Source organism: Leucoraja erinacea, chromosome 7 (assembly GCF_028641065.1).
Source record: "Leucoraja erinacea ecotype New England chromosome 7, Leri_hhj_1, whole genome shotgun sequence".
Classification (NCBI taxonomy): Eukaryota; Metazoa; Chordata; class Chondrichthyes; order Rajiformes; family Rajidae; genus Leucoraja; species Leucoraja erinaceus.
In genome coordinates this window covers 38,843,408-38,852,927 of record NC_073383.1, presented here as the reverse complement: position 1 = coordinate 38,852,927, position 9,520 = coordinate 38,843,408, and positions in this window count along the sequence as shown.

The window sequence follows — 9,520 nt, the reverse complement described above, 5'->3', positions numbered from 1 at the left end:
CAGCCAGGTCAAAGGATTAAATTTTCTTGCCTTTGCTTACTGGTTTATACAGTTGAAGCTTGGTGAGGTGTCCTTTTCCCATCCGTTGCCAAGGCTTGTGCATCATTGTTGGCGACCCAAGCAAGCTCAGGATTGGGAGGAAGGGGTGGACGATAATGACCATGAGATCATTTTCTAGCAAGAAACCCAAGCTTCTTGAGTTGAAAGGAAAACAAAGCTTGGAGGTAAAAATAAAATTCTAAGGAAATGTTTGATGTTGAAATATTAATCAAGCAGCATACTGCATGGCTGGAACCATCTTGCCACATCTCCACAGCTCCACAAAGCTAATTGGCAACTATATGCTCATATATGATCTATAATTAATTACAGTGGAAAACATAGCCAATGGGTTCAGGCAGATTGAAGAGAACCCAGTACAGTTGGCACAGTGGCGCTGCTAGTGGAGCTGCTGTTCAATAGCACCAGAGCCTTGGGTTTGATCATGACTTCAGGTGCTCTCTATGTGGAATTTGCACGATCTGTAGGATTTCCTCCGGGTGCTCTGGTTTCCTCCTCCATCCCAAATATACTTTAGACTTTAGAGTTACAGGGTGGAAACAGGCCCTTCGGCCCTCCGAGTCTGTGCAGACCAGATGGGGAAACGTGTTCAATCACTTATCCCTCTGGTCAAATTGGAAGTGTTTTTAGATGCATCCTTTACAGTGGTACGGTTGGGTTTGAAATGCCTACTGTAGATGGTCCATAGATCAGTAGCATATGGGAAGACAAGTCTCTGCTACATGATAGATCATGAGCCCTTTCAAGGCTTTGATTTCAAAACACCCTTTATCCTTATTTGACCAAAGACACTGCAGGTGATGGTGATCATTAATGCTTGTCTTCACAGAGGTAGCTCTTGTGAAATGGTGAAGATGCAATATGACCTGGATACTGATGAGGATCTCCTTTCCCTTCCTTAAAGTAGTGCAATAGCATATTTTTGGTCCACATGTTAGAGCCTTGAGTTAATCATCTAGCTGGGAAACCAGCTCCTCCAGCATTGGAATGCACTGTCAGTACTGCACCGGGCAACATAAATCTTCGTGTTCAACTTTGTTATGGGATTTAAGCCCACACCTTCTGAGTCACAACTGCTTCCTGTCTTGTTTATGATGGTGAATGCATTGTAATATGTACACTATTGAATATCTGCACACACAAAATTTGGGTACTTGCATGTTCTGCTATGGTCTTGTGCACAGACTTGACTCTGTGAATGTAATGTGTGTGTTATTGTGTGGCCCTGAATCCATCTCAATACCTGACTTGCTGAATGTTCATTGATGCCATTTGACACAAATCCCTATTAATTATCATGCATTCCGTCTTTACAGTTAAAACCAAAGCCATTATGATTTCCTTGTTTGTTTAAAAAAGACATTGGGAATTATTCCAAGTTTCATAGCTAAATCAGAACTACCCTTGGAAATGTGCAGTGCCTAAAATATTTATAAATGTATGCATGAAGCTCTATTGCTAGCTTTGCCATTAGAGTATTAACTCCTCAGGGCCCCATTTTTCACTTAATAACAACTGCTATTATTTTACCAGCAGTCCAAGAGGCTCAAGGAAGTTAGGAAATTTGATACTGAAATACATATGGAGAGATATTCAGAGAGGTGGTCCAAATGTGCTCATGGAAAGGAAGACATTCACAGAGAGATTTGCGAATGTGAGTCTAGGTGATTCAAAGTACAGCCAACCCACTGATAAGGGATGAAGATACCTGATGCAATGGCTACAGGTACATGGGAACCACCACGGATACATTCCCATCAAAGACGCCCACGATTCTGATAGTAATATATCAAATTCCTACATTGTCACTTGTTTTAAATCTTGCAACCCTCCCCTACAGGCATGATGTGGGGGTGTGTTCATCAGGACAGCAGTTCACCACCACTTTTTTAAGGCCAAAGACCGATGGCACTATACTTACCACCAATACCCAGATTCCTAAAAAAAATGAAAATAATATTGAACTGCTTGGACTTAAAAGGTCCTGTAGAGGTTCCCAGACTGGTGTGTGTAATCTGCATTAGGCCTGTTATGCCCCTGTCCCACTTAGGAAACCTGAACGGAAACCTCTGGAGACTTTGCGCCCCACCCAAGGTTTCCGTGCGGTTCCCGGAGGTTGCAGCTGGTTGCCGGAGGTTGCAGGCAGTGGAAACAGGTAGGGAGACTGACAAAAACCTCCGGGAACCTCCGTTGTAGTTGTTGATGTAAGTATAGTCATAGTACAGTCGTATGAAATAGTAACGACAATCTGATCAAATAATTTGCTGCATCATATTTGTTGGAAGATAAATATTGTCCATGATTCCAGTGCAAACTTCCCTACATTTCTGCAAAAGAGTGCCATGGAATCTTAATGCATCCAGTAGAGAGGGCAGGCAGACCCTTGGGTTTAAACTCTTATCAATTGCAAAGGATTACGAGGAAGAACTGCTAACAATTCGACCGGCATTCCGGCAGGCACGTTTGCCACTGCAACACGTGGTTTTAAACTAAATAAGGGGAGGGGGGGGGGGGGTGTCAAATGGGATAGTCAAGGATGGAGTTAAAGGGAAAGGGAGTAAAGGGATAGTTAATTACCCCAGAATTAACGGGAAAGAAAGCACACAAAGGAATAGGAGCGTATGACCAAGTGTAGTGGAGATCGAGGTGAATGGTGAGATGCATAAAGGGCCTGTCCCGGCTTCAAGACATTGCGAATGCCCGTCAAGGCGGTGCGTACGGCGTCGAAGCGGCTGCGGGCCGGCAGGCTGTTGCCGCGCGGAATTTTTGAACGGTCAATTTTTCGGAGCCCTGCGCGATGTCAGGACCAGCTCCGCACAACTCCATACGGCTCCGGCGATCGAAGTGGGACTGGACCCGTGAGGTCGTATGGCTCATGCGACCACATTAGGTTGCACTTGCCGCATGGCGTCACATGCTCGTGGGACAGGCCCTTAAGGAATTAAAAGTACTGCATTTGAATGTGCGAAGTATAAGAAGTAAAGTAGATGAGCTTGAGGCTCAGATAGAGGTTGGTAGATATGACATTGTGGGGATTATCGAGACGTGGCTGCAGGAGGATCGGGTCTGGGAACTTAATATTCAGGGTTATACATCCTATAGAAACGACAGGCAGGTGAGCAGAGGAGTAGCTCTTCTGGTGAGGAATGGAATTTAGTCCCTTGCGATGGAAGACATAGGGACTGACGAGGTAGAGTCACTGTGGATGGAGCTGAGGAATTGCAAAGGCAAGGCAACACTAATTGGTGTTATCTACAGACCCCCAAATAGTAGCCCGGATGTAGGGTGTAAGTTGCAGCAGGAGTTAAAATTGGCATGTGACGGGTTATGCTTGTAATGAGGCTCGTACCACGACGTAAACAGAGTATATCTTTAATCTGTACAACAGCAGCAGCAGCAGCAGCAGCAACAGCAACAGCAACAGCCTCGTGTGCCAGCCCAGGCAACTCCCTAACTGCCCACACCCTGGGTTCCAGTCACATCCGGTTACTGGAGCCTGGCTTCTGTCACACAGGGTCCTAGTGCCCCTCTGCTCAGCCTTACACTATTATTGCATAATACCACATCTCCCTTTCTTTGAGAACAAAGGGTGGACTACCTTTGTCTCTGCAGGTCTTAAGGGGTTTATTCTGCCCTTTTGCTGGAAGACCTGTCCCTGATCTAAGCATGCAAAATAGAAATAAAATAACTTACACGTTACCATACTGTGAACTATTCTTTCAGGTTTCAGGTAAATGTAACAGGTTTACAGAACAATTTCACATCACATTTCACTCTCTCTTTTTCTTTATTGTAGAAAACAGATCAATAAATCACAAATCAAGTCTCTTCGGCTTTCTAACCTCTCTCCCACACCTAGTCCGCACAGTCTCTGTGGTGGGGCCCTCTCCGCTGGGTGATGTTGTCACTGGTGGAGCTGGGTCTGGTGGAGCTGGCTCTGGTGGAGCTGGCTCTTCTCCCACCGGTGGCTCATCCGCGTCGACCACCTCACTGTTGGTCTGCAGCGGCACCAAGTGCTGCCGGTTCCTCCTCAGTGTGCCCTGAGGCACCTGGACGATATAAGAGCGAGGGGTATTGTGTGTAGATAGCACTTTGCCCTGGACTCGTGCATCGGTGATCCACACATCCTCCCCAGGTATTAGTGGCTCCAGATTTCTCGCTCCGTGCCTCTTGTCAAAAGATCTTGCGTCGTTCCACCTCTTCTCCCTTTCTTTGGCCCCCAGCGCGTTGTAGTCAGGCAAAACTGGATTCAGCAGGGTTGGAAGGGCAGGAACTGTAGTGCGGAGGCGGCGCCCCATCAACAGCTCGGCCGGGCTATAGCCGTTCAGTAGAGGGGTTGCTCTGTAGGCCAGCAATGCAAGATATGGGTCTGACGCCTTTGTTAGCAGGTTTTTCACGGTTTGTACAGCGCGTTCCGCCTCCCCATTGCTCTGAGGAAACCTGGGGCTGCTCGTGATGTGCATACAGCCATACTCTGCTGCAAAGGATTTAAAGTGGCTACCTGAGAACTGGGGCCCATTGTCACTTTTAAGAAATTCACAAATTCCATGACGAGCAAATATGGATTTCAGGTGCACCACCACATCTGTGGACCTTGTGGGTGATAGCAGCGCAACTTCCACATATCTTGAGAAATAATCTACGACTAGCAGATAAGTATTGTTTTTCAGCGTGAATAGGTCAGCTCCCAAGGTTTGCCAAGGCCTGTCTGGCATCTCCGTTGGCATCAGCGGCTCTTTGACGTTTCTTCGCTCTTGGATGCAGGTTCTACATTTCAGCACCATGTCATTCAGCTGGCTGCTGAGTCCTGGCCACCATACCGTCTGTTTGGCCCGGCCCCTGCACTTTGTCACCCCCAGGTGTCCTTCGTGTAGTCTCTGCAGCACATCACCTTGTAAGGCTGATGGGATGACGAGCCTCGTGCCCCGCAGCAGCAGCCCATCGTGCACAGTCAGCACTGCTCTATCAGCCCAGTAATGTCTCAGCACTCCCTGCAGTTGGCTTTTGTCGGGCCAGCCGTCTGTGCAGTACTCCATCAGTGCAGAGCATGTGCTGTCTGCCTGCAGGTGCTCACGTAGGCTGCTCAGATAATCTCCACTGACAGGAATGTTGCTGATGACAGAGTCTACAGAGATGTTGGTGTCCTCTGATTCCAAGGTGATGCCGTCAACCCTGCACACAAGCTGAAGCCTTTCTATGGCAGGTCTTCCCAACAGTGCAGTGTGCAGGTCTTTGACTACATAAATGTTCTCTATGGCTGTCTTTTTGCCTCTGCGCAGTGTTTCTCTGGCTACGCCCAGGACAGAGAGTGCATTGCCCCCTGGCCCAAACAATGGGCGTGTCGACACTGCCAGGCACTTCACATCATGCCCCCCTGTAATGTCATGGTACACCTCCGCTGGCATGGCGGTCACATCAGCACCAGGGTCTATTTTAAAGCACACTTTTTTTTGTCTCACTTGTAGCTGCACCGTCCACGGGTCTTTTCCCGCATCCACAGATCCCAGGAAAAAGCTCTCTTCTTCCTCTGTAGTGACAGCATTGAGAGATTTTGCACTGTTTCTGCACACTGTGCCATAATGTCCCTTTTTGCCACAGTTGTGACACACAACATCTTTAGCAGGGCATTCCCATTTTCCATGCAAGGGCATTTTTCGACATCTATAGCAGGCCTTTGAACCTGGCTGTGGCTGTGTATTAAATTTATTTTTGCCTGGTGTTTGTGCTTGTGGCTGAGGCTTTGAGGGAAATTTGGGTTTTTTGTAGCTTTTAGCATGCACAGCATCAACATTTGAGCACTTGCTAGCACCGCTATTTTCTCCTCTTAAGTCAGACCGCTGTCGTCTAACTTCTTCAGAAGGCTTTTGTCGGGCCAGCCGTCTGTGCAGTACTCCATCAGTGCAGAGCATGTGCTGTCTGCCTGTAGGTCCCTTGCAGTCAGAAACAGGTGAGTTGATCATGGGGAACCAGGATATGGCGGACCAATTGAATAACTACTTTGGTTCCGTCTTCACTAAGGAAGACATAAATGATCTGCCGGAAATAGCAGGGGCCCGCGGGTCAAAGGAGGTGGAGGAATTGAGTGAAATCCAAGTTAGTCGGGAAGTGGTGTTGGGTAAATTGAATGGATTAAAGGCCGATAAATCCCCAGGGCCAGATAGGCTGCATCCCAGAGTACTTAAGGAAGTAGCTCCAGAAATAGTGGATGCATTAGTAATAATCTTTCAAAACTCCTTAGATTCTGGAGTAGTTCCAGAGGATTGGCGGGTAGCAAACGTAACCCCACTTTTTAAGAAGGGAGGGAGAGAGAAAACGGGGAATTACAGACCAGTTAGCCTAACATCGGTAGTGGGGAAACTGCTAGAGTCAGTTATTAAAGATGGGATAGCAGCACATTTAGAAAGTGGTGAAATCATTGGACAAAGTCAGCATGGATTTGCGAAAGGTAAATCATGTCTGACGAATCTTATAGAATTTTTCGAGGATGTAACTAGTAGCGTGGATAGGGGAGAACCAGTGGATGTGGTGTATCTGGACTTCCAGAAGGCTTTCGACAAGGTCCCACATAAGAGATTAGTATACAAACTTAAAGCACATGGCATTGGGGGTTCAGTATTGATGTGGATAGAGAACTGGCTGGCAAACAGGAAGCAAAGAGTAGGAGTAAACGGGTCCTTTTCACAATGGCAGGCAGTGACTAGTGGGGTACCGCAAGGCTCAGTACTGGGACCCCAGCTATTTACAATATATATTAATGATCTGGATGAGGGAATTGAAGGCAATATCTCCAAGTTTGCGGATGACACTAAGCTGGGGGGCAGTGTTAGGTGTGAGGAGGATGCTAGGAGACTGCAAGGTGACTTGGATAGGCTGGGTGAGTGGGCAAATGTTTGGCAGATGCAGTTTAATGTGGATAAATGTGAGGTTATCCATTTTGGTGGCAAAAACGGGAAAGCAGATTATTATCTAAACGGTGGCCGATTGGGAAAGGGGGAGATGCAGCGAGACCTGGGTGTCATGGTACACCAGTCATTGAAGGTAGGCATGCAGGTGCAGCAGGCAGTAAAGAAAGCGAATGGCATGTTGGCTTTCATAGCAAGAGGATTTGAGTATAGGAGCAGGGAGGTTCTACTGCAGTTGTATAGGGTCTTGGTGAGACCACACCTGGAGTATTGCGTGCTGTTTTGGTCTCCAAATCTGAGGAAGGACATTATTGCCATAGAGGGAGTGCAGAGAAGGTTCACCAGACTGATTCCTGGGATGTCAGGACTGTCTTATGAAGAAAGACTGGATAGACTTGGTTTATACTCTCTAGAGTTTAGGAGATTGAGAGGGGATCTTATAGAAACTTACAAAATTCTTAAGGGGTTGGACAGGCTAGATGCAGGAAGATTGTTTCCGATGTTGGGGAAGTCCAGGACAAGGGGTCACAGCTTAAGGATAAGGGGGTAATCCTTTAAAACCGAGATGATGAGAACTTTTTTCACACAGAGAGTGGTGAATCTCTGGAACTCTCTGCCACAGAGGGTAGTTGAGGCCAGTTCATTGGCTATATTTAAGAGGGAGTTAGATGTGGCCGTTGTGGCCAAGGGGATCAGAGGGTATGGAGAAAAGGCAGGTACGGGATACTGAGTTGGATGATCAGCCATGATCATATTAAATGGCGGTGCAGGCTCGAAGGGCCGAATGGCCTACTCCTGCACCTAATTTCTATGTTTCTATGTTTCTATGTTTCAGACTGCCTTGTCTTTGTTATAGCAGTTTCAAGGGTTAGGTCTCTGTCTAGCTGTAGCTTTTCTGACAATGAGACGTTTCTCAGCCCGACCACTAACCTGTCGCGGATCAGCTCGTTCTGTAACTGTCCATAGTTGCAGTGTTCAGCTAATCCGTATAGAGCAGTGATGAAGGAATCCACCGTTTCTCCTGGCAGTTGCACACGCTGATTGAACTTGGCTCTTTCATAGATTACATTCTTTTTAGGTACAAAAAATGCATCAAAGCCTGCCTTGACATCCGTGTACACCCTCCTCTCATCTGCAGTTAGCGTTAGCCCCTTTAGCACATCATCAGCTTCATCGCCCATGCAATACACTAACGTGTTCACCTGGTTTTCTGCCGACGTCGCGTTTAAATTGCTTGCAAGCCGAAAGCGGTCGAATCTCCTGATCCAACTCTCCCATTCTTGAGGCTTGGTAAAATCGAATGGCACTGGAGGTTGTATTGTGAACGTAGCAGTTGGTGTGGGTTGCGCCATATCTGCCAGCTCATCTCCTATTTCCCGCCAAAACGATTCACCTTCCTCTTCTTCTTTATTTATTTTCTTGCTTACAAGTCTCCCAGATCTGACACCATGTCGGGTTATGCTTGTAATAAGGCTCGTACCACGACGTAAACAGAGTATATCTTTAATCTGTACAACAGCAGCAGCAGCAGCAGCAGCAACAGCAACAGCAACAGCCTCGTGTGCCAGCCCAGGCAACTCCCTAACTGCCCACACCCTGGGTTCCAGTCACATCCGGTTACTGGAGCCTGGCTTCTGTCACACAGGGTCCTAGCGCCCCTCTGCTCAGCCTTACACTATTATTGCATAACACCACAGCATGTAACAAAGGTAATGCCACTGTGGTGATGGGGGATTTCAATATGCAGGTAGACTGGGAAAATCAGGTTGGTTCAGGACTCCAAGAAAGAGAGTTTGTAGAGTGCCTCCGAGATGGATTCTTAGAGCAGCTTGGAATGGAGCCAACCAGAGAAAAGGCAATTCTGGATTTAGTGTTGTCCAATGAAGCAAATTTGATAAGAGAACTCGAGGTAAAGGAACCGCTTGGAGGAAGTGATCATAATATGATTAGTTTTAATGTGCAATTTGAGAAGGAGAAGGTTAAATTGGAAGTGGCAGTGATGCAGCTGAACAAAGGGGACTATGAAGGCATGAGATAGGAGCTGGCCAAGGTAGACTGGAAAGGGATACTAGCAGGAATGACGGTGGAACAGCAATGGCAGAAATTTCTGGGCATAATCCGGAAGACATGGGATCATTTCATTCCAAAAAGGAAGAAAGATTCTAAGGGGAGTAACCATGGCTGACAAGAGAAGTTAGGGATAGAATAAAACTAAAAGAAAAGATGTATAACACAGCAAAGAGTAGCCGGAAGCCAGAGGATTGGGAAACTGTCATAGGACAACAGAATGAAACAAAACGGGCAATACGGGCTGAAAAGATGAAGTTGGCCGGGAATATAAAGAAGGACAGTAAAAGCTTCTTTAGATATGTTAAGGGAAAAAGAGTAGCAAAGTCAAATGTGTGTCCCTTGAAGGCAGACACGGGTGAATTTTTACTTCGGAGTCACGTGAGTGATTCCGTGAAGAAGCCCCGCCAGTCCGAATGCGTGTCATTACGTCATCCGCACTGGCAAAGCACCGGACTGGCAGGCAACTCATTCCTGCCAGCGGTAAGTTA